The sequence below is a fragment of the Trichosurus vulpecula genome, chromosome 1 (assembly GCF_011100635.1).
Source record: "Trichosurus vulpecula isolate mTriVul1 chromosome 1, mTriVul1.pri, whole genome shotgun sequence".
NCBI lineage: Eukaryota > Metazoa > Chordata > Mammalia > Diprotodontia > Phalangeridae > Trichosurus > Trichosurus vulpecula.
Window position 1 is genome coordinate 464,497,717 of NC_050573.1, and position 20,800 is coordinate 464,518,516.

The following is a 20,800-nucleotide window of genomic DNA, read 5'->3' on the forward strand; positions in this document are numbered from 1 at the left end:
GGTATGTGTATATGGTGTGTCCTCCTTTTCAGGCTCCTTTTCACATTGGTGAGTTCTTCCCAGAATCTCCAATTCAGGGAAGGTCTCAGACCACTGATCCCTCATTCTGCTGACTGAGTTACCACATCCTTTAGCGGGTATTTCTTGCCTCCCTTTTCAACTCCCCATTTATGTGTTGTCCTCCCCCATTGGAATATAAGCTCCTTGAAGGCAGGAACTTACAAAGAAGTTTGTTTTGGGGTTTTTCTTTTTTTGCTTGTATCTATATCTCTGTTGCTCAGCAGCTAGGTGGTGCAGTGGATAAAATACCAGGCCTAGAGACAGGAAGACTCATCTTTCTGAGTTCAGAACTCACCTCAGATACTGACTGGCTGTGTGATCCTGGCCAAGTCGCTTAACCCTGTTTGCCTCAGTTTCCTCAGCTGTAAAATAAGCTGGAGAAGGAAATGGCCAACCACTCCAGTATCTTCACCAAGAAAACCCCAAAGGAGTCATGAAGAGTCAGATATGACTGAAATCATTGAACAATAGTATATACACACATATGTATGTATAGATCTTTATATCTATGACTCTACATGTAGATATCTTCCCAACTTTCTCTGAACACCCCCTTCAATAATTTCTTATATCTCAATAATATTTAACCAAATCCAAATATCATTTTTAACCCAATTGATGATAGGACTCTCTTTGTTTCCAAATTTTTGCTACAACAAAAAGTGCTGCTATAAATAATTTTTTGTACATATGGGTTCTTTCCCTCTTCCTTTGACTTTGGGAGCTTACATGTTTAACAGATGTAGAGCTGGGTCAAACACAGCGTATAATATACAATATAGTTTCGGGGAATAGTTCCAGAAAATTTGTATCAATTCACAGCTCTACTAACAGGGCATAAGTAGGCCTGTGCTCCCACAGCTCTTCCAATCATGGCCATTTTCCTTTTTTGTTTAATCTGATGATTATTAGGTGGTATGTCAGATCATTACTCTCCTTATTTGTGATTTTCATGTAGATCTTGATTTTAATTTCCTGTTTTGAAAACTGCCTATTCAAATTCTTGGATCTATACCTACCCCATATCATCAGACAAAGAAAACCTTAGTATGTGTCTGGGGGAAATATATGCATAGTCCCTCTACAAACACATAAACACATTACTGGAGGAACACACACACATACACATGAACACAGATACACACGTGAGTGTACCCCACACATGCACCCCACACTGAGAAGATAAAGAGCAATTATGTCTTTTAAAGCCACTCAGAGATTTTGAAGACTTTTAGGCTCCTTTTGGCTGGTTGCCTGACTCTTTTTTTTAAGCTCAATAAGATTTTTATTTAGGTCATCACTTAGTATTTAATCCACAGAGCACTGTGAAGCCACTTCAGGCTTAATCTAGGGAGAAGAACAAGATACAAGGGAAAAAGCACAGCAGAAAATCAGACTTTTGCAAAAATAGTAAGTACACCATAACTAAAGTGCTGGTAAAAATGGGGTTTACCTGAGGGCGCTGAAATTTATTGTGTGTACTGTACTCTCTTAACAGGCAGAAACAACAGAGTTAAGCACCTAGTTAACAAAAATAGCTCTCTAAAATGGAAAGCTACCAGACAGTGCTTCCACTCTCCCCTGCCCACAGAAGCACCCCAGATGCACTCTTCTTTAGTCCGCCTTGTTCTGTTCCCTCCATAGAAATAGCCTCCTTAACAGTGTCCATGTACTTTATGGTATTCTCCCCCTTCAGGAGCACAGTGTTGGATTTTCTTCAACCACTGCCCCCTTGGGTTTCATTTTGTTTAGGGAGGTCTCATCATTCCATCCACTAATTTTTTAATATGTCTATTGAAAAGCATCTTGCATATGTAGCTTGGGAGCCTGAGATACTAGTTAAGGCCCTGGAAACACAAAAGGGCATAATTTCCGCATTTTTAAGATAACGGAGCAAGATGGAATGATTGAGAAGGCCCTTCCCATCACTAAATCCTGTGATTTAAGAAGCAGATGCTATGTAACCACCGTAGGTAATATTCTGACCTCTTAGCCACGGATTGTCAGGAATATGTGGATGTGGTCACTTCCGTAATTGTGTGTGATGTAACTGGAGGGATATCTGGAAACTCTATCCTAATTCCACTAAAAAAATCATCCTTTAGGGGCTTGTGCTCTTGAAATTCCAGCATTTGATATTTATTGCTTTGAGCCTGCATAATCTTCTCTTAGTTATGCACCTCTGAAATTATGATCATCTTTATGAGCAATACATTGTTACCAACAGGATGATGTGAATTAATTTGTCAAATCTTATCCTTTGTTTATGGAGGAATCCAACTCACTACACCTCCCTGGAGGAAACTCTGAATTCATTCCAAAGATACTTTCCTTGCTCCCTATATTTTGAGAGCTTTTCTTTAGGAATTGTCTTTATAGCCTGCGGTGCATTTGTTAGCAGATCTTCAGTGGGGAAAAGTCTTCATCTTATGAGGATGGATTTGATTTTTGGAGGAAACCAAAATGTATTTGTAGACAAATCTAGTCAAAATATGTTACAACAAAAGGTGGGTTATCAAACTGGATAACTGGGTAAAGGATTTTTGTATCAAAATATGGTATGACTCGAGGAAGGAATACTCCTGACTTAGAGCTTATAAAATGGCTCTCAAGACAATTCCTAAAAGAGAATTTTTAAAATGCTTTAAGCCTGGGATTCTTACTCTGGAGGTCATGAACTTTCTTTTAAACAAAAATTAGTAACTATTTTCAAAGTAATTGGTTTTCCTTGTAATTCTAAGTATTTTGTTTTCCTGTACTTACACATATTATTTTATGAAGGTGTCCATAGGCTTTAGCAGACTGCCACAGGGGTCCAAAAATTAAGAACTCTGCCTTAAGCAATAGCATTATCACTAAACTTCTCAAAGAGTTGAACTCAATTATCAATTATTACCCATATTTATTAATCACTTGCTTGTACAAAACACTGTGATCTGAAAGATAAAACACTGTCTAACGTTTAAGTTCTAGTGCTTATTTTTCTCTTAAATCAGGCAGCTAAAATACTCTCCCCAAGTTTACCAGTAAGTTGTTTGTTGCTAAATTTGATGGCCTTTTTTCAGTACTTTATCCTTTTGACCTTTGCAGCTGTGGAACATTCTTATCCTTAAGTACTTTCTCTTTTCCTGGATTTAGGGACACTTCTCTTTCCTTGTAAAGGCATCCAGGTGGCCCAGTGGATAAAAAACTGGGCTTGAAATCAGGAAGACCCCATCTTCACGAGTTCAAATCTGACCTCAGATACTTACTAGCTATGTCACTCTGAGCAAGTTACCCAACCCAATGAGCTGGAGGAGGAAATAGCAAACCACTCCAGTATCTTTGCCAAGAAAACACCAAATAGGGTCATGAAAACTCAGCCGCAATTGAACAACAGCAAATTCTTTCCTTGTTCTCTTCCTGTCTAGCTGATCATGCCTTTTCCTTCCTCTATCATCATCTATATCCTATGCTATATTAATAAAGTTATTGAACTGAAATTATTAGAATTTCATGATTATATAGTTATATCTAATAACTTGATTCTGTTTGGTTCTGTTTTGAACTAATTCATCTTGTGTATATGTGTGTGTATATGTGTGCGTGTGTGCACGCATACGGGTTATGTTTCCTTTTATTGAATGGTAAAGTTAACACGCGTATATTAGATTTCGTTCAGAGTTCTTCAGAAGATTAGTGAAATTTGCTCTGGTTTTAATTTTGAGGGACAACTTGGCCAATGAAATACATAGTGATAGACTTGGAATCAATATTTTCAAACCTCACATCTGATACTTAACTTTGTTACCACGTAAAAATTATTTAATTTAGTCCTCAGTTTCTACATCTATAAAATGGGCGAAATTATGGTGCATAGCTCACAGGGTTACCAGGAAGCTCAAATGAGATAATGTGTGTAAAGTGCTTTGTAAATTTTAATGACATATAAATGTTGGCTATTATTCTTCTTGTCTCAAACAGGTCCAACAAATTAGCCCTGGCACACAGGCTCATGAACTAAGGGACATTAAACTAAGAATAAATCACACTAAATGTAAACACATTAATAAAAAACTGACCTGCAGCATTAGTACTACATACTGGAATATAACACTTTGCTTTAGGACAGGGTTTTATCTGTCTATAGTATGCTATAGATCTCCCAGAAAAATTTTAGTTAGACTCTAGTGCGTTTCTTTAAAACTAACAATGTTACTTAATAAGACAAGTGTATTTTTTAGGATTCTATGCCACAGTCCTTGTAAAGCTAAAATGGATATTTATATTGAGTGTTGGAAGGAACTTTAGAAATAATTTAATCTGATGTGAAGAAACTGAAGCAAAGAGTGGTTGAAGGATTTACCCAAGTTGACTCAGATGGCATACACACAAATAAGTGAAGGTCATAGAGGTAATACGCATGGATATTTGAACCCAGTTCTTCTGACTCCAAGTACAAAGTCCTATCCACTAACAACCATATGAAAGAGGTTTTGGTGATAAATCAACAAGCCTGCCTATTGAACAACAAATATTTAGGAAGCATCTACACACAGTTTTAGACACTGGAGATACAAAAACCAAAGACTTCCCTTCATTGGGCCTATATTCCAGCAGAGGGATAACACATGGACATAAGTAAGAAAGTAGATGGTAAGTTGAAGAGGGAGAGTGGGTAGAGCTCTGGGCATGGAGTCAGACTCATCTTCCTGAGATCAGATCTGGCCTCGAATACTTACTAACTGTGTGACCCTGGGCAAGTCACTTAACCTTATTTATCTGTTTCCTCTTCTGTAAAATGAGCTGGAGAAGGAAACGGCAAACCACTCCATTATCTTTGCCAAGAAAACCCCAAATGGGGTCACACAGAGTCACACATGACTAAAACAACTGAACAACAACAACAAAAACGAGAGGGAATCAAAAAAGATTTTGATTGTAAGAGCTAGGAAATCTTTTTGAAGATGTAGCAAGAGAACATCTCCCATCATGACACGTGAAAGTACCTTAAAAAAAACCTAACTGGCAACAAATCACATTTACTTGTTCTTAGAGCACCATTCTATGGTGTTCTATTTCTGCACAACTTAAATGCTGTTACTGCATTGTTTCATTTAACTTTTGCTATAACACTCTTACAAACTACACTTTCTGATCAATGATGCTTTGGCTATGGAACTGAGTACAGGGTAATACTGACTCTTCTCTGCTTTAAATCCCAGCCCTCTATTTACCAAGCATAAAGGCAAATGCCAGTTAAACTACTTTTAGTTCCATCTTTCTGATGTTCAAGTGCAGGAACAATTATCTCCATCAATATTTAATGGCCTACTTCTAAACAGACAGTGCCACAAGTACAGGCAATAGTCCTGTTAACGTGCTGTTAATTTTCAAGCATAGAAGCAGAAATGGACTATACAGTTCCTGGAAATGAGTATCAGTACATTTCCCTGAGGGAACATTCTCTCCGCATTCTCTGATCTACCTTCATTGATAATAAGGGAATTAGGGCTTCTTCACAGTTGTGCTCAATGGGTTAAGTCTGTGAGTTCTTAATATCTGCACAGAGCATTTCTTTGCCAGTCTCCATAGCTTGCAAGGTGGATAAGATTGCAAGTAGAAGACTTAAGCCTTGGGGGCATGGATCTTTTCTTTCTGCTTATATTTTATTCCCTGATCTTAGTGTATGGTTGGCATATAGCAAGTTTTAATAAAGGTATATTGATTAGTGATCCTTCTGTATATAAGATGTTAAGGCCAACACAACACACATTATACAACTGTGTGTGAAAATTTAAATGATTTTTTTGAGGGGAATCTGCAAGGTATTTTACAATCAAAGAAACCAGAGTTCAGAAAGATTAAATGATTTACCCATGGTCACTCAGCTCATAAGTGGCGGTGGATAACTTCAAAGCTATTTCTCCTAACTCCCAAGCCCTATATTATTTCTAGTTACAACATGATGCCTTTCTGATTTGCAGACAGAACGGCTTCAAAAAAAACTCAAACATCTTACAGAGAGGCCCAGATTGTGAAATGTTCATGGTCAATTCATTCTCCTTTCTCTTGCGCAGAAAGAAGAGATGAAAAAGGCTGTTATATCCAGACTTGCTTTGGGACAGACCTACAGTGGGAAGAGAAACCTTGTGAAGATCCAAAGAGCAACAGTAAAGGAAACAAAAGTCCCTTTTTTCATTTATTCAGAGACTAAAGACAATATAGGCAGCTGCTCTCAAGGATGAAGCTGTTATTATCCTGCTAATGACCTCAAGTCTGACCTTCAGAAATTGCTTTTCCCTTTTTGACTAAAGGGTGATTTTGTTTTGAAACTAACTCAATCATGACTGTCTTCTGAAGGGAAAGTTTCACCAACTTCTACCTCCCACAAAGTCATTTACCACATTTCATATTCTGGTTGTTATTGTTGAGTGGCTTTTCAGTTGTGTCTGACTCTTTGCGACTCCATCTGAGGTGTTCTTGACAAAGATACTTGAGTAATTTGTCATTTCTATCTCCAGATCATTTTACAGATGAGGAAACTGAGGCAAACAGGGTTAAGTGAGTTGCTCAGGGTCACATAGCTATTAAGTGTCCAAGACCAGATTCGAAGTCTTCCTGACTCTAGGTCTGGCATTCTATCCACTGCACCATCTGGCTTCCCTTTCATGTTCTGGAAAAATGACCAAAGCGTTATTTATTTATTTTGGTTGATGGGGTCGAGGAATTGTGATTTCATGGGTATGAGGAACTCCATGTAAGGAAATTCCCTCTACCCAAGTAGTTATTTTGCAATTTATAGTCTCAGAGAGTTCCCTAAGGTGCTAAAAGGTTAAGTGTCTTTTCCTGGAAGCCCTACAGCCAGTATGTGTCACAGTGAGTATTGGAACACAGGTCTTCCCTGAGATAGAAGTCAGGTTTATTGTCCACTACTCCATATTGCATCTCATGGAGTTGTATTATTGTCATTTGTTGCCTTCCCTTAATTTTCAAATCATCCTGCGGATCTTAGAGGTATAGGTAGGTGGTATGGGACCTGGAGTAAGGAAAGCCTGAGTTCAAATCTAGTTTCATACAATTACTGGCCATGTGACCCTGAGCAAGTCACTTAAACTCTGTTTGCTTCAGTGTTCTCATCTGTAAAATGGTGACCATCTCCCAGGACTGTTGTGAGGGTCAAACAAGCTAATATTTGTAAAGTCCTTAACATAGCATGCAGCATGCAATTAGCAGTATATAAATGTTAGCTATTATGATTAAGTACCAAAGTTGTCATTTATACAAAATAGCAAAGTTCAAACGAATTGTCTTAGATTCTTCTGGATATGAATAATTACATTTCTAACTACTAGGTGAAGAGCAAGAAAGCTTTTACATTTAGTTTCACTGAGCTAAATATATAGGAGAACACTTCACAGTTTTACATGGAAAGGGCTTCATATCTCTATGCAGTTATCTCGATCCTGTAAAGCAAGAGGAAAGAAGAGTGCCCGTGCCCATGCACTTTCCATGCCATGGCTGAATACACTTCTTAAATACTGTGTTTGTATAACCATCTCCCATGTTTACATAACAGAGCTCAGAGGCATACATTTCTCAAGTGGCAGAAGTGTAGCAGTGCCCATCAGTTAATCTGCTAGATAAACTAAATTAGTATTTATAATACAAGGGGTTAGTCCTTGCTCTACCACTAAGCAACTACATGACCTTGCTGAAGTCATTTGACATCTCTGGGCTCTAGTTTCCTCATTTGCAAAATGAGAGAGATGAACTCACTCTTTCATCTGCTTTCCAGCTCTTAAAAATATGTTTCTAATTGTTTCAGAATGAGCTATATTGCAGTCTTTCTTATAATGTTATATACCCAAAAAACAGAGAGACCCTAGGGTGAATCAAGGGATAAAGTTGCTGAAAATTGACTTTAGTATCTTATTTTGTTTTTTTTTTTTACCCCTCCATTCTCTCAAGCCCAATGTCCTTATTCCCCACCACATCCCATATTGTTCAGGTTTCCAACTTTGACATTTCCCAAATGTGTCTTCCCTGGACAGTACCCTAGGTAGCCAATCTTTCCTAATCAGAAACTACCATAAAAGTGTGCTTGTCCTGTGTTCCACTGCATGTATATGACATACACATTTCTGCCATCACTGGTAACATGCTTGTTAGATTCTATACGGCTGGATTGATTCTATCTTAATTTTCCCCCTTTCTTTTGGAACCCTTAAATACTCTCTGCAATATGTTGTGGGCTCTCTTAATGCTACATTTTCAACTCCATATTCTTAAAGTTTTCCTAAAAGTAACATGTTGCTCTTTTTAGACCAAGGGTTCATAACCTTTTTGGAATCATGGACTTTTTTGGTTCTCTGATGAAGACTGTCAGTCCCTTCTGAGGATATGTGTTGTTTACATTCATAATAAAAGGGAACATTTCAGTTAGAGGTTAGTGAAAATAAAGATTTTATCTTTCTCCCTCAAGTTCATGGACCACCTTCAACTCTGTTCCTTGAATCCTTGGGAGATCCATGGACCTTAGGGGAAGAACCCCTGTAAGATCATTAGACCCAAGTCCGATGATATCTTAGTGGACTGAAAGACTTAGGTATATGCTTTCATCTCAGGGAAGAATATAACTGAGTGAAATAAAAGCAAAAAGAAATTATGTAGCTGTTGTCCAACATTAATTGGCAGAGAGGAAATAGGGTGAGGCTCCAGAAGAAAGAGCTAAGATTTGAAGGAAGCTGTGAACTAGTAAGGTTAAAAGAATGCTCTGTCTAGGAAGAACATACCTCGATCAAAAAAAAAAAAAAAGATTGTGCATATCACCAGCTTCTCCCTCAGGGTTAGATTGACTTACATGGCAAAGAGATAATCTCCTTAAGGGGCTCTTGCTAGGGGAGGAGGGATGGGGAGAAGTGTTTCCTGAAACAGAAAGACACACAAATAGTTTCATTTGCATTCAGTAAAATTAACAATAAAAAAGATAGCAGCATATAGTAAAATTGTGACATTTAAAGAATGAAGTCATATGAATTAACAGTTGAGAAAATATTTAGATTTCCCTAAAATTATTCTCCTGGGGTTTTTTTTTGGTGAAAACAAGACTTGAAAATGTTTTCAAGTACTTGCCAAAGCATGAGTTTCAAAGAAATCAATAGAATTGAGTTAATGTTATTTTAAAACATATCTATTCCGATTCACTCAAATCTAATTGAATACAAAGTCACAGAGATGTAAGAAATGTTTTAAGTGATCTAAATCAAGCCTTTTATATTTCAGATGAGGAAATGGGGACTCAGAGCAATGAGGTCATTTTTCCCAGGATCATCCAGGTAGCAAGTTTAGAAACTAGGATCTGAACCCATGATCTCTGAATGAATTCAGAACTCTTTATGTACAAAATATTTTACTTGCAAAACCTTCCCAATTGACCTAGAATCAAAGTATTCTGCTCTAGAGTCTTTGGGCACATATGTGGCATAGCAGAGTGCTAGGCCTGGAGTGAGGAAGACTCATCTTCCTCAGTTCAAATTTAGCCTCTGATATTTAAATAGCTATGTGACCCTGGGCAAGCCACTTAACTCGGTTTGCCTCAGTTTCTTCATCTGTAAAATGATCTGGAGAAGGAAATGGAAAACCACTCTACTATCTCTGCCAAAAAAAATCCCAAACGGGGTCACAGAGAGTCAAACACAACCGAAAAATTACTTAACAACAAAAATGTGTTTTGTTCCTTAAGATAATCCTAGAATCTACCCAAATAAACAAGCATTGGATTTCCCCATGCATATTTGCCTATAAAACATATATATTTTACTGGTACTATTCGACAATTAGCTCATCTCAGATATTAGAGTGGCTACTCATGTTAAGTCCAATCAATACATCAGAAAATGCTCTACCTAAAAGCTGTATCTTTCATGACTAACCACGTACATTTAGTTATTCATGACAAAAGATGGGACGAAAGGAAAAGAACTGCTGGGTTTTGGCTTATTTTGAACACCGATCATTCATTATTCCCTCTAGCTAAGGTTGAATATTAAACTATTGTTGAAAATTCATATTATATGTTCATATATAGTATAACAAAGGAATTGTTCTGCTTACCCATGACATATGAAATTCATGTGTTTCTTTATACTCACGTTATATACCTTTATAGTGATCATAATTTGTCTACATCATAGACATTTTATGTCTATGATGTGTGTCCATGCATTAAGAGAATGATATCTGAGGCATGCTGAGTCAGTCCCCTATGGCAGATTGATGGGAGGACATGGACAAGAGTTACACAGAATCAGCAGATATGGATATATTTTAATCTTCATCTTCAGAGGAAGGGAGGCAATATGTATGGTATGATGGAAAGAGTGCTGGTTCTGAAGTCAAAGGAATTGGGTTTAAAACATGATTCTGCCACTTAATGACTGTGATCTTGGGCAAATCACATAAGTTCCCTAGACCTTGGTTTTTCCTCTGTTAAATGAGGAGGTTGGAATGGATGGCCTCTTAGATACATACCCTCTCTAAATCTGTAATGAGATCATAGATCCCCCAGAGTATTACTAGAATGTTCACAAATATGTTTACATATAAACACGCCCACCCTTACACTCTTACATAATCCATTTTGTTCAGAGATGATATTATGTTGGTCAATCAATAAGCCTTTATTGCGTATATAGTATTAAGTCTTATGCTGTTAACCATTGTGCTTTATACGGAATAATAAGATATGGTTTCTGCCCTCAAGATGTTTATATCCTGGTTGTTGATGTTGTTGTTCATCCTTCATTTCAAAGAGGACCAATGGCATCAAGGGATGATGTCTTTACTTGCACATAAATTGGATTCAAGTGACACAGAGATGCACAAAGTCATCAGCCTCACTCTCTCTTCTAGTCATTGAATTCCAGTGGCAATCATATCCTGTGTGTATGACTACAGGCAAAGATATCAATGCATGACCAGAAATTTTTTTCCACAAGGCGTATGACATGAAATAAAACTGTGGAAACAAGGGGAACCTAATATATGTTCTTTCTTTCTTCCTTTCCCTTTCTTTTTCTTTATTTCCTTCCTTTCTCCCTTTCCTTCTTTCCTTCCTTTCTTCCTTCCTTCTTTTCTTTCTTTCTTTCTTTCTTTCTTTCTTTCTTTTTCTTTCTTTCTTTCTTTCTTCCTTCCTTCCTTCCTTCCTTCCTTCCTCCTTCCCTCCCTTCCTTCTTCCTTCCTTCCTTCCTTCCTTCCTTCCTTCTTCCTTCCTTCCTTCCTTCCTTCCTTCCTTCCTTCCTCCTTCCTTCCTTCTTCCTTCCTTCCTTCCTTCCTTCCTCCCTCCTTCCCCTCTCCCTCCCTCCCTTCCTTCCTTCTTTCTTCTTTCTTTCTTTCTTTCTTTCTTTCTTTCTTTCTTTCTTTCTTTCTTTCTTTCTTTCTTTCTTTCTTTCTTTCTTTCTTCTTGTTAATGATTAGATACCATGAGAGTACTGCCCCATTTTCGCAAAACCTATAGCCCTCATACTGCCCCCTAGCACCACAGTTCCTTGATCATTTCAGGGCTAGGCTGCCAAGTGTAGTTTTTTCCTTTTTTTTTTTTGGTAAGGGGTGAGGGATGGCATGGCACTAATGTGTAAAGTGTTGAATTTTGTTTTCTTTGTTTTTGTGTCTGGTATTTTTAAGTACTGAAATGGAAGTTCAAAAACCAGTAAATCAATAAACCAATAAACGGAGACAAAACATGCTTTCAACATAGAAACCAATGAAATTGTTCTTTTGAAATTCAATTTAATCTCATTGCATTGTCTCCATTTCATTTTGGCTCTGCCAACTGCAATCTGCAGCTCTCATTCTAAGCCAGCTCTGGATAGAGATGCATCAAAATAACTGTTAGATTTCTGAGCTAGTTGTCACCAAGAAGTTGGTCAGGGTGAGGCTCTGGAGCATTAGAACCACACACAACATTCCTAACAAAACCTCAGACTAAGCAAAGCTTGACCGGATAGCTCCCCTTATTAAGCCCATGGTTTGGAGCAGGGTCACTGAAAGTTGTATATCTTTCAGCACATTTGGGACTGTGTTTCAGCCAGACTAGTTGATCCATGTTCTGAACAAGTGCCATGAGTGCTGAAGTGTGATTTTATAGTTCCAGTTGAGTTTTCCTTTGAAATTTCCTTTCAAATAGGGCCATAAATTAAGATCTATAAGGGCCCTCAGTGGTCTTATTTTATAGATGAGGAAACTGAGGCATAGAATTAAATGAATGATTAATATTTATATAGTACTTTTAAAATTTATAAAGCACTTCATAAATGTTACCTTGTTTAAATGTCACAATAGTCCTAGAAGACAGGATTACAGATATTATTGTCACCATTTTCAAGGTGAGGAAAATGAGGCTTATAAATGGCTTGCATGAAGCCATGCACCTAGATAAAGTTTGGCCCCAGGTGTTCCTGACTCCCAAATTAGTGCAGAAGGTGCAAAACACTGTGATAGGTGTTTGGGATACAGAGACAAATGCCCTCAAGGAGCTTACTTCTGGAGCAAAGGGGCAGCGAATCTTCTACCCTTTTGAATGCAGAGGCCACAAAATTCTATGCTGCATAAAGAATTATTTTTTCCTCTGAGTATTTTGAATCCAAGGACAATCTAAAGAGCTGGGAGAGATTTTATAAAGATCTCTCTAAGCCAGGGTGGGAAACCTGTGGCCTCGAGGCCATATGTGGCCTTCTAGGTCCTCAAGTGTGGCCCTTTTTACCAGAGGACAGCATTTGAGGACCTAGGGGGCCATATGTGGCCTTGAAGCAGCAGGTTCCCCACCCCAGCTAAGCTATCTCAGCATTTAATTTGTTTGTTTAAGCTGAACTAGTCTCTAAATCCAACTCTCTGTGCTGCTTTAGTCCAAATCAGGCAAAAAGCAAAGGTGTGCAAATATAAGCTTTAAAAATTAGACAGAATAAGAAAATTTTAGATTGAGTTGATGAAGGAGAAGGAAAGTCATATAAGTATAAAACTGGTCTGTGAGCATGAAGAACCACAGGGAGAACTCTGAATAGGTATTAATCTTTTTTTTAGCAAATGATGGCTGCTGATTGCCTTCAAACAAAGTGTTTTCACCTGCCATGTTGGTGTCTGAGAGCAGTCTAGGAGACAATCCCTTAGGAGACCACCATTGTCTCCAAAATCTAATCCCTAGTCATGAAGAGTTCGATTACTTCCTCACCTTTTCCTCTTCCCCACACCCCACTGCCCTTTGTAATCTATAGCTATCATTCTCTCTCCATCAGAAGTTCACAGTGATTCCCCCAAGTTCATTGAATCATACCATTTCAGAGCCAAAAGAGACTTTAGAGACCTAATCCAACCCTCTCATTTTACAGCTGAGGAAACTAAGGCCCAGAGAGTAATTTGTCCCAGGTCACAAACCAGCTGTGCAATTAGGCATGAATGATAAGCAGTTCACGTAATTAGTACTACTTTTTGCACAGCCAAACTAATTTTCTAGTTTTTTTAATTTCCTCACTTTTTAAGTTCTATAAACTACATTAATGTCAACAGTTTTTCCTCTAATTATATAACCACACATATGATACATACTTTATTAACTTCATTTCTATTAACAAGTTTTTATCTTCTCTCCCTCCTAGTTCCCCACCTTGGAGGAAAAAAAGAAGAATCAAACCCTTGTCAGTCAGTCAATAAACATTTATTAAGTGCCTGCTATGTGCCAAACACTATACTAAACTCATAATAAATATGAATAATCAAGTAAAATGAATAATCATGTTGCCTGAATCCAAAATGTGCCCGTGTCATTTGCATCTTGATTCTATCACCACTCTATCAGGAAGTTGGTATCATTCTTCCTCCTCAATCCTTGGGAATCATGATTGATTATTGGATTGATTAGAGTTCTTAAATCTTTCAAAATTGTTCAATTCTCAATGTATTATTAAATTCATTTCATGGTTCTGTTCATTTTATCCTATACACCCATATATAGATGATAGAGATAGAGAGAGGTAGATGATATAGATATAAGATACAGATACAGGTGATATAGATATAGATCTCAGTTCTCTCTGAAACCATCTCGTCATATCTTACACCATAACAGTATCTTACAATATTCATGCACAGTAATTTATTCAGCCATCTTCAGATAGATGCTTTCAAAGATAATGGACCTGGATCTGACAATTCAGCTTCTAGGGTTCCCTTGTTCCCACCTTGGGACTATACCCATTTGTCCCTAGCTTACAAATTCTCCCCCATGCCTAGCTGGTCCAGCCCCAAATGAAGGATCACAGAACAGCAGCTCCAGCTTCTCCCTGTTTGTCATGAATTCAAAAAAGGTTTGGGATAACAGATGTTCTAGGTAATGAAATTGAGGATCGGATTAAAAGAAAGCCAGAAGAGGGGTGGTGCCATCTGGTGAGGAGAGGGAACAATCTGGAAATCCTGGGTGTCTTGGGAAAAGATATGAGAGGGAAGAGTCAAGAATTAAGAGGGAAGAGGGGAGAAGAGAAGACAAGAGAAGTATCCAAGCTCAGCAGACCAAATCTCAGAAATTGGGTTCGCATCTTCAAGAAATGAAAAACCCAAAGATATTTGCCTCTGCTTCTTCCAGATATTCCAAGATAACAGACCTCTGGCAGTACTAGCTCAAACTTTCCTTACTTAAAGGAACAGAAACATGTTTGGGGGAGAGGTCCATTTTTGTTTATTCTGTTCCATTCATCTTAGCCATCCTAATATTATGAAAACAGATAAATCTTCAGAGACAGCCTTAGGCATAGCATGGTTTCAGAGGGAAGTAAGTATTAACCTGCCACTAACATACCTGCTTAGTGATGCCTGAAATTTCACTATAAATTGCCACAGATTTTCATTCCAAAATTACAATCTTCCACTAGTACCCTTGTTTCTGATATAAAACCACAATTAGTCAATAAATATTTATTAAGTACTTACTGTATGCCAAACCCTGTGCCAAGTGCTAGGGGGAGGGGAAAAAAGGAAAAGAGATAATTCCTGTTCTCAAGGATCCCATGTTCTAATCTAGAATAGACAACATCCAAACAACTATGTACGGATAAAAATATATACAGGATAAATTAAGACAATCAACAGATGAATAATCAGAGATTAAAGACTGAGACTTTGCAAACCATGTTCTCTCATAGGTATTTAATCCATGATCTCTTCTGCTACATCCCCAGGACATGTCTCATTCTGCTTTTGCCTGACGATCTTCAAAGATAGAAGCCTCCTGAGGAAGCCCACTGCACTTATGGATGGTTCTGTTATGAAGTTTTTCCTTAAATCAATTTGTCTTCCTCTGTAGTTTCCACACGCTGCTCTTAATTCTAATTTCTGAACCCAAGCTGAGCAAATCTGATCTCTATGCCTCCACCCACTTTCCATCTCTCCTTTATAGTCTGTCTCTCCATATTTTAATGCAAGCTCTCTGAGAGTAAACAGTGTCTTATTTGAACATATTTATATTCTTAACATTTAGCAAAGTACCTGGCACATAGTAACACTTAATAAATGTTCTATCTATCTATCGAATCCAGGAGATCTAAACTTTATTTTTTTTAAATTTCAGGGACTCCTGTGAAGCTTTGGGACCCTTTCCCAAACTAACGTTTTTAAGTAAACTGAAGAAATGTGAAGTTTAAATTAAAGATTAATGAAAACAGAATACTCTGCAGCTTATCAATATCCTTCCAAAATGTGCTGCCCAGAACTGAACACAAAACCCCAGATGTGGTTTAACCATGGCAGTGTATAGCAGAACAATATTCCTGGATATGATGCTTTTTTTCTCAATCTACCTTGCTGCTACTCTCTAGAACTTTCCCTATATTCTCCCTGCATGCTAAGTATGAAGCCACAGGAAAACTGAAGCATTTTAAATCCATGCCACTTGAAGGACCTGGCAATGTTTAGCCTGCAGAAGAGAAGAATGAGGGTATGGGGATTCTGTTAGTTATCTTCAAGTTTTTGGAGGACTGCCAGGTGGAAAAGGGATTTGACTTATTCTGTCTGGCCCCAGAGGAAGGATAATTGGAGGTTTCAGATTTTGAGGGTAAGGCTTAATTTATTTAGCAGAGGGAAGCAGACTACTCAGGTGCACAAGATGCAAGGACCTGAGGTGAGATAGAATTTTCACACCATATTTCTCCTAGCCACTCTTTCCAGAAGCTTCCTTTTAGGTTATTGATAAAGGTTGTAACAAGACAGCACAAAATCTGGGAACTCCTATCAAATTTCAAAGCCTCTATATCTTTTTCTCATGATTAATAATTTGTCTTTCATCAGAGTCAACATGGCTATGTATTGAGAGTGTCACCATCAGAATGGTGGCTAACAGGTATTCCTTTTTTTCATCACAGAAACTCCAGAAACTGCCCTCTAAAATTTAGTGAGGCTACAATCCGTGTTATGAAAATAACATCTACTCTAACAAACAAAAGTACAGATATTTTAGAAATATTTTAAGTATTCTTCCTAGGTCTTCAATCTACCAAAGATATATGATTTCACTAGACTGCATATGTCTTCTACCAGTGCAATTTTCAACCTATCTAGGCCTTGGTAATTAATTAGTTTTTGGGAATTGTCATGGACAAAATGTTCCCTACGGCCATCATCTTGTAGGAAGTTAAAGTGAGGCCACTGAGGAGGACTTTAGTGGAACAACTAGAAACATTACTCACTCAAATCAGAAGAGATTTAGTCTGTGTGGGTAAATACCCATTAAGTTCATTCTTCAAAGTAGAGAGGAACCCACAATAATAAATTTTATATTGAATCCGGCTGGAAGTAAAAATGATCGCAAAATGCAGGGGAAATGATCACTGTCTCTTTGATTTTGTGAATGGAAGGAGAAAAATTAGTCATGGTCTGACATGCACCTTAAATTATGGGGAAACAAATTTCAAATGATTCAGCGCAAGGGTGATTAAGAACCAAATTGATTCAAATTCTATGGTGGAAGTTATCTCAAGAAGAAGAGGAAATTTGAACTTCAAAAAAGGCAGCTATTCTAATAAGGGTTTTATCTCAAGAGGAGGTCCATCCATAAGGGATTCATCAGATATCTTAGATTTTTTTTAAGCTACATGTAGAAGGCAGAAAAAACCACGAAGCATTTTAAATCCATGTCACTTGAAGGACCTGGGAATGTTTAGCCTGCAGAAGAGAAGAATGAGGGTAGGGGGATTCTGTTAGTTATCTTCAAGTTTTTGAAGGACTGCCAGGTGGAAAAGGGATTTGACTTATTCTGTCTGACCCCAGAGGAAGGATAATTAGAAGTTGCAAAAAGACAAATTTATGTAAAAAAATTAACAATCAGAATTATCCAAGCATATAATCAGTTGCTTTAGAAGACAGTAGATTGTCCCTCATTGGAGGTCTTCATGCTGAAGCTAGATGGTCCCTTGTCAGTGGAGATACTTTTCATGAGTGTATTAAATGATTGCTGAAATTGCTTCCAATCTTCAAATTCTATGCGTCTATCACTATGGTAACCCCTACTATCAAGCAATTAACTGAATGACGCCTTGTTGAATATGTTGTCTTGTTAAAGTATGAATTCAACTGACTTGAGAAACTCTGAGGTCTCTTCCAACTCAAATATTCTGTTAGTTCTGTATTCATTTAATCAATAGTATAAAAGATTTATGGCAGCTAGTCGGACAGAGTACCAGGTCTGGAGTAAGAAAGACTCATCTTCCTGAGTTCAAATTTGGCCTCAGACACTTACTAGCCATGTGACCCTAATCAAGTCACTTAGCTCTGCCTCAGTTTCCTCATCTATAAAATGAGCTCGAGAAGGAAGTGTCAAACCACTCCAGTAACTTTGCCACGAAAACTGCAAATGGGGTCACAAAGGGTTAGACTTGACTGAAATGAATGAACAGCAGTAAATAATATATTTAGAGCTGGAAGGGACCTTAGAGATAATCTAGTTCAACCCTCTCATTTTAAGAAAGATGTTGACAAGATGGAGATAATCTATAGGAAGTGTTTAAGATCATCCTGTTCTGAATTCTAGGATTCTGGAAATCTGTATGAAAACCATAGCCCTTCCATATCTTCATGAGTTACTATTTGGAAAAGACCAAAAAAAAAACCCAAAACAATTCATTATCCAGTTTTCAGATGACAAGCTTTTCTAAACTCCTCTAGACAGGAAGTCAGACAACAGGAATACAACTTGTCAAAAGGCTGTTTCACATGTATTTGAGGTAGTTCTTTTAGCTTAGTAAGATCTACCACAGCTTGTGATGTTGCTATACAGAGAATTTAGGACTACCACCACACTGAAATGCAGTCTTAGAAAAAGATTTTAATGGAAGAATTAGAGTTAAAGTGTTTTATAATGTTAATACCCTAGGAAGAGCAATGCTTGAGAATGAATTAATTTCAGTCAATGCAAATGATAAAGTCAGATCCTTTTTTGTTTTGATTGAGGAATCTAGGAAGCAGGTCAAAGCAAAAGAATATATCATTGTTGAGGAAAAGGTTCAGAAATTGAAAGCCAAAGATCCTAAACTTTTTCTAGCCTTACAGATGTGCCTAGAACTGACCTTATTCATCTCCCTCTATGGTTGGACAAAAAGAATCTATGTTCACAGATATTTCAAGTCCTACCTGGTCAGTAGTATATGTGATATCTAGTTTGGTCCTGGAAAGAGTACTAGAGTTGGAGTAAAAGGGCCTGAGATTGCAGTCCTGACTCTGCTACTTAATAATTGCATGACTTTGAGGAAGTGACTTTAACTTTCTAAGCTTTAGTATCCTGCATAGTTAAATAAGAAGTCTGGACCAGATAGATGAACACTAAGGCTCCTTCTAGCCCTAAGTATATGAATCTATAAAAATAGAATGATGAAAAATGAACCAACATCTGCCCCCACAAAATGAACTCACATCTCCTTCACACACTCTACTCTCTAATAGTTTTGTAAGGAATGACAATAGTCACCTACTTTTCCCCACTAAATGATGTTGCAAGTTACTATGACAAAATGGTGACTAAATGGACAATAGCTATTGACAAGGCCTATTCAGAGATGGACATTCAGAATTAATTAAGAAGAGAATGATAATGAATTTTATTTGTTCATTCATTAATTCATTTTGATTGATTGATTATTGGTTTATTTAGAGACTGGGTCTTCCACTTTCATCATGGTTGAAAATACAGGGGCCCACCCACTGGCCCAGAATCCACTCCATGGGTGGTAAGTATGGGAGCTTTGATCTGTTCCATTTCCAATCAGCGCTGGTTCATCACTCCCTAGGTAGCCTGTTATCCCCTTCTCCCAGGCAGTGCAGACATCTGATAGGGTTTAGCCCCATTGCAACTCAGAATTGTGGAGCTCAAGAGATCAACCAGTCTCAGCCTTCTCTATAATGAAATGTGCTAATGATGATTTTTAAAATACCTATATTAAGGCATCATGGCATGGTGGATAGAGAGCTCCCATTGGCTATTGACACACATTATGTGCCAGTCACAACCTCTCAGGGTCCCCAGGCAATTCTCTAAGACTATGAATTAGACAACAGCTGTCAATCTGCTGAAGAAATTACAAATAAGTTTGACATCATTTGAAAAAAAACACAGCCCAGAGACGGAAAGGAAAAAAGAAATGGAGAATCATTTACTCAAAGTGAAAATAAGTGAGAAGTAGCACTAAGGATGATTCCACATGATGATATACTCAGTTTCTTATTTATTACTAACTAGTTTCAATATTAATTTGTGTTTTTAAATGAGTATAGGCAAGGATCTATTGAGAGTATTTTATGGAGAGGTAGCACAAGGCAGGCATTCACACAGAAGAATGACCTTCTCAAGTCTCTCTGAAGAACTTTAGTAATTGATTGTGAAACATGGGACACATGGCACAAGACAGCCCAGCATGGCATATCTCATCAGAAAAGGTTCTGTGCCCTGTAAGCAAAGCAGAATCACAGTAGCACAAGGGAAACATGAGATACACAAATCTAGAGAAATCTCCAACTCAAACGTTCAGATGAACTGTTTGTTCCTGACCTGGGGTAGAGCCTCAGCCACAATTGGACACTCTATACCTTGACCGCAACATTGCAATGGCATTGGTCATTTTCAAGTAAGAAGGATGAGCAACGTTAAGTACTCATGACAAGCATAAGAATCAATCGTCTCTTTTCACCTCTTATGTTGACCGATGTGAGAGCTCTGAAAAAATATCAGTTGATCAAAATTGATCATCAGGATATAAACTTCCCCTCTTTCGGGGCTTCACTTAATAAGAGATTTTTCAGGAGAACCAGTCTTAGAATGCAGCGTCTCTTTGGGTTTTCAGTAACCTCATTAATGACTGCCCTGTGCTCCCTGTCTACTTTTAATTTCTTCTAGTAATAGAAAATACTTCATAATGGAAGATTTAATTAACTGAGTTTCTGAGTTTCCAGAAAGCTATTTACAGTGAACTGGGAACATTAGCTTTAATTTTTATTGTTCAAGAAGGAAGATACCCTTTTACAACAGATTAAATGCAGCAGGAAAACAGCATTTTAACCACACTCAAGTTTGGGAACCCACTGACAAAGCCAATTGTATTGCTGTGAAAATAAAGACCATGACCATCAGAATCAGGGAGAGTCTCCACTCTAGGCTTCTTGGCTTTTCTTGCTTTCAACCCTTACCTTGGCTTGCCTACGGTGATGTAAATGGTGCTCATTCACATCCATT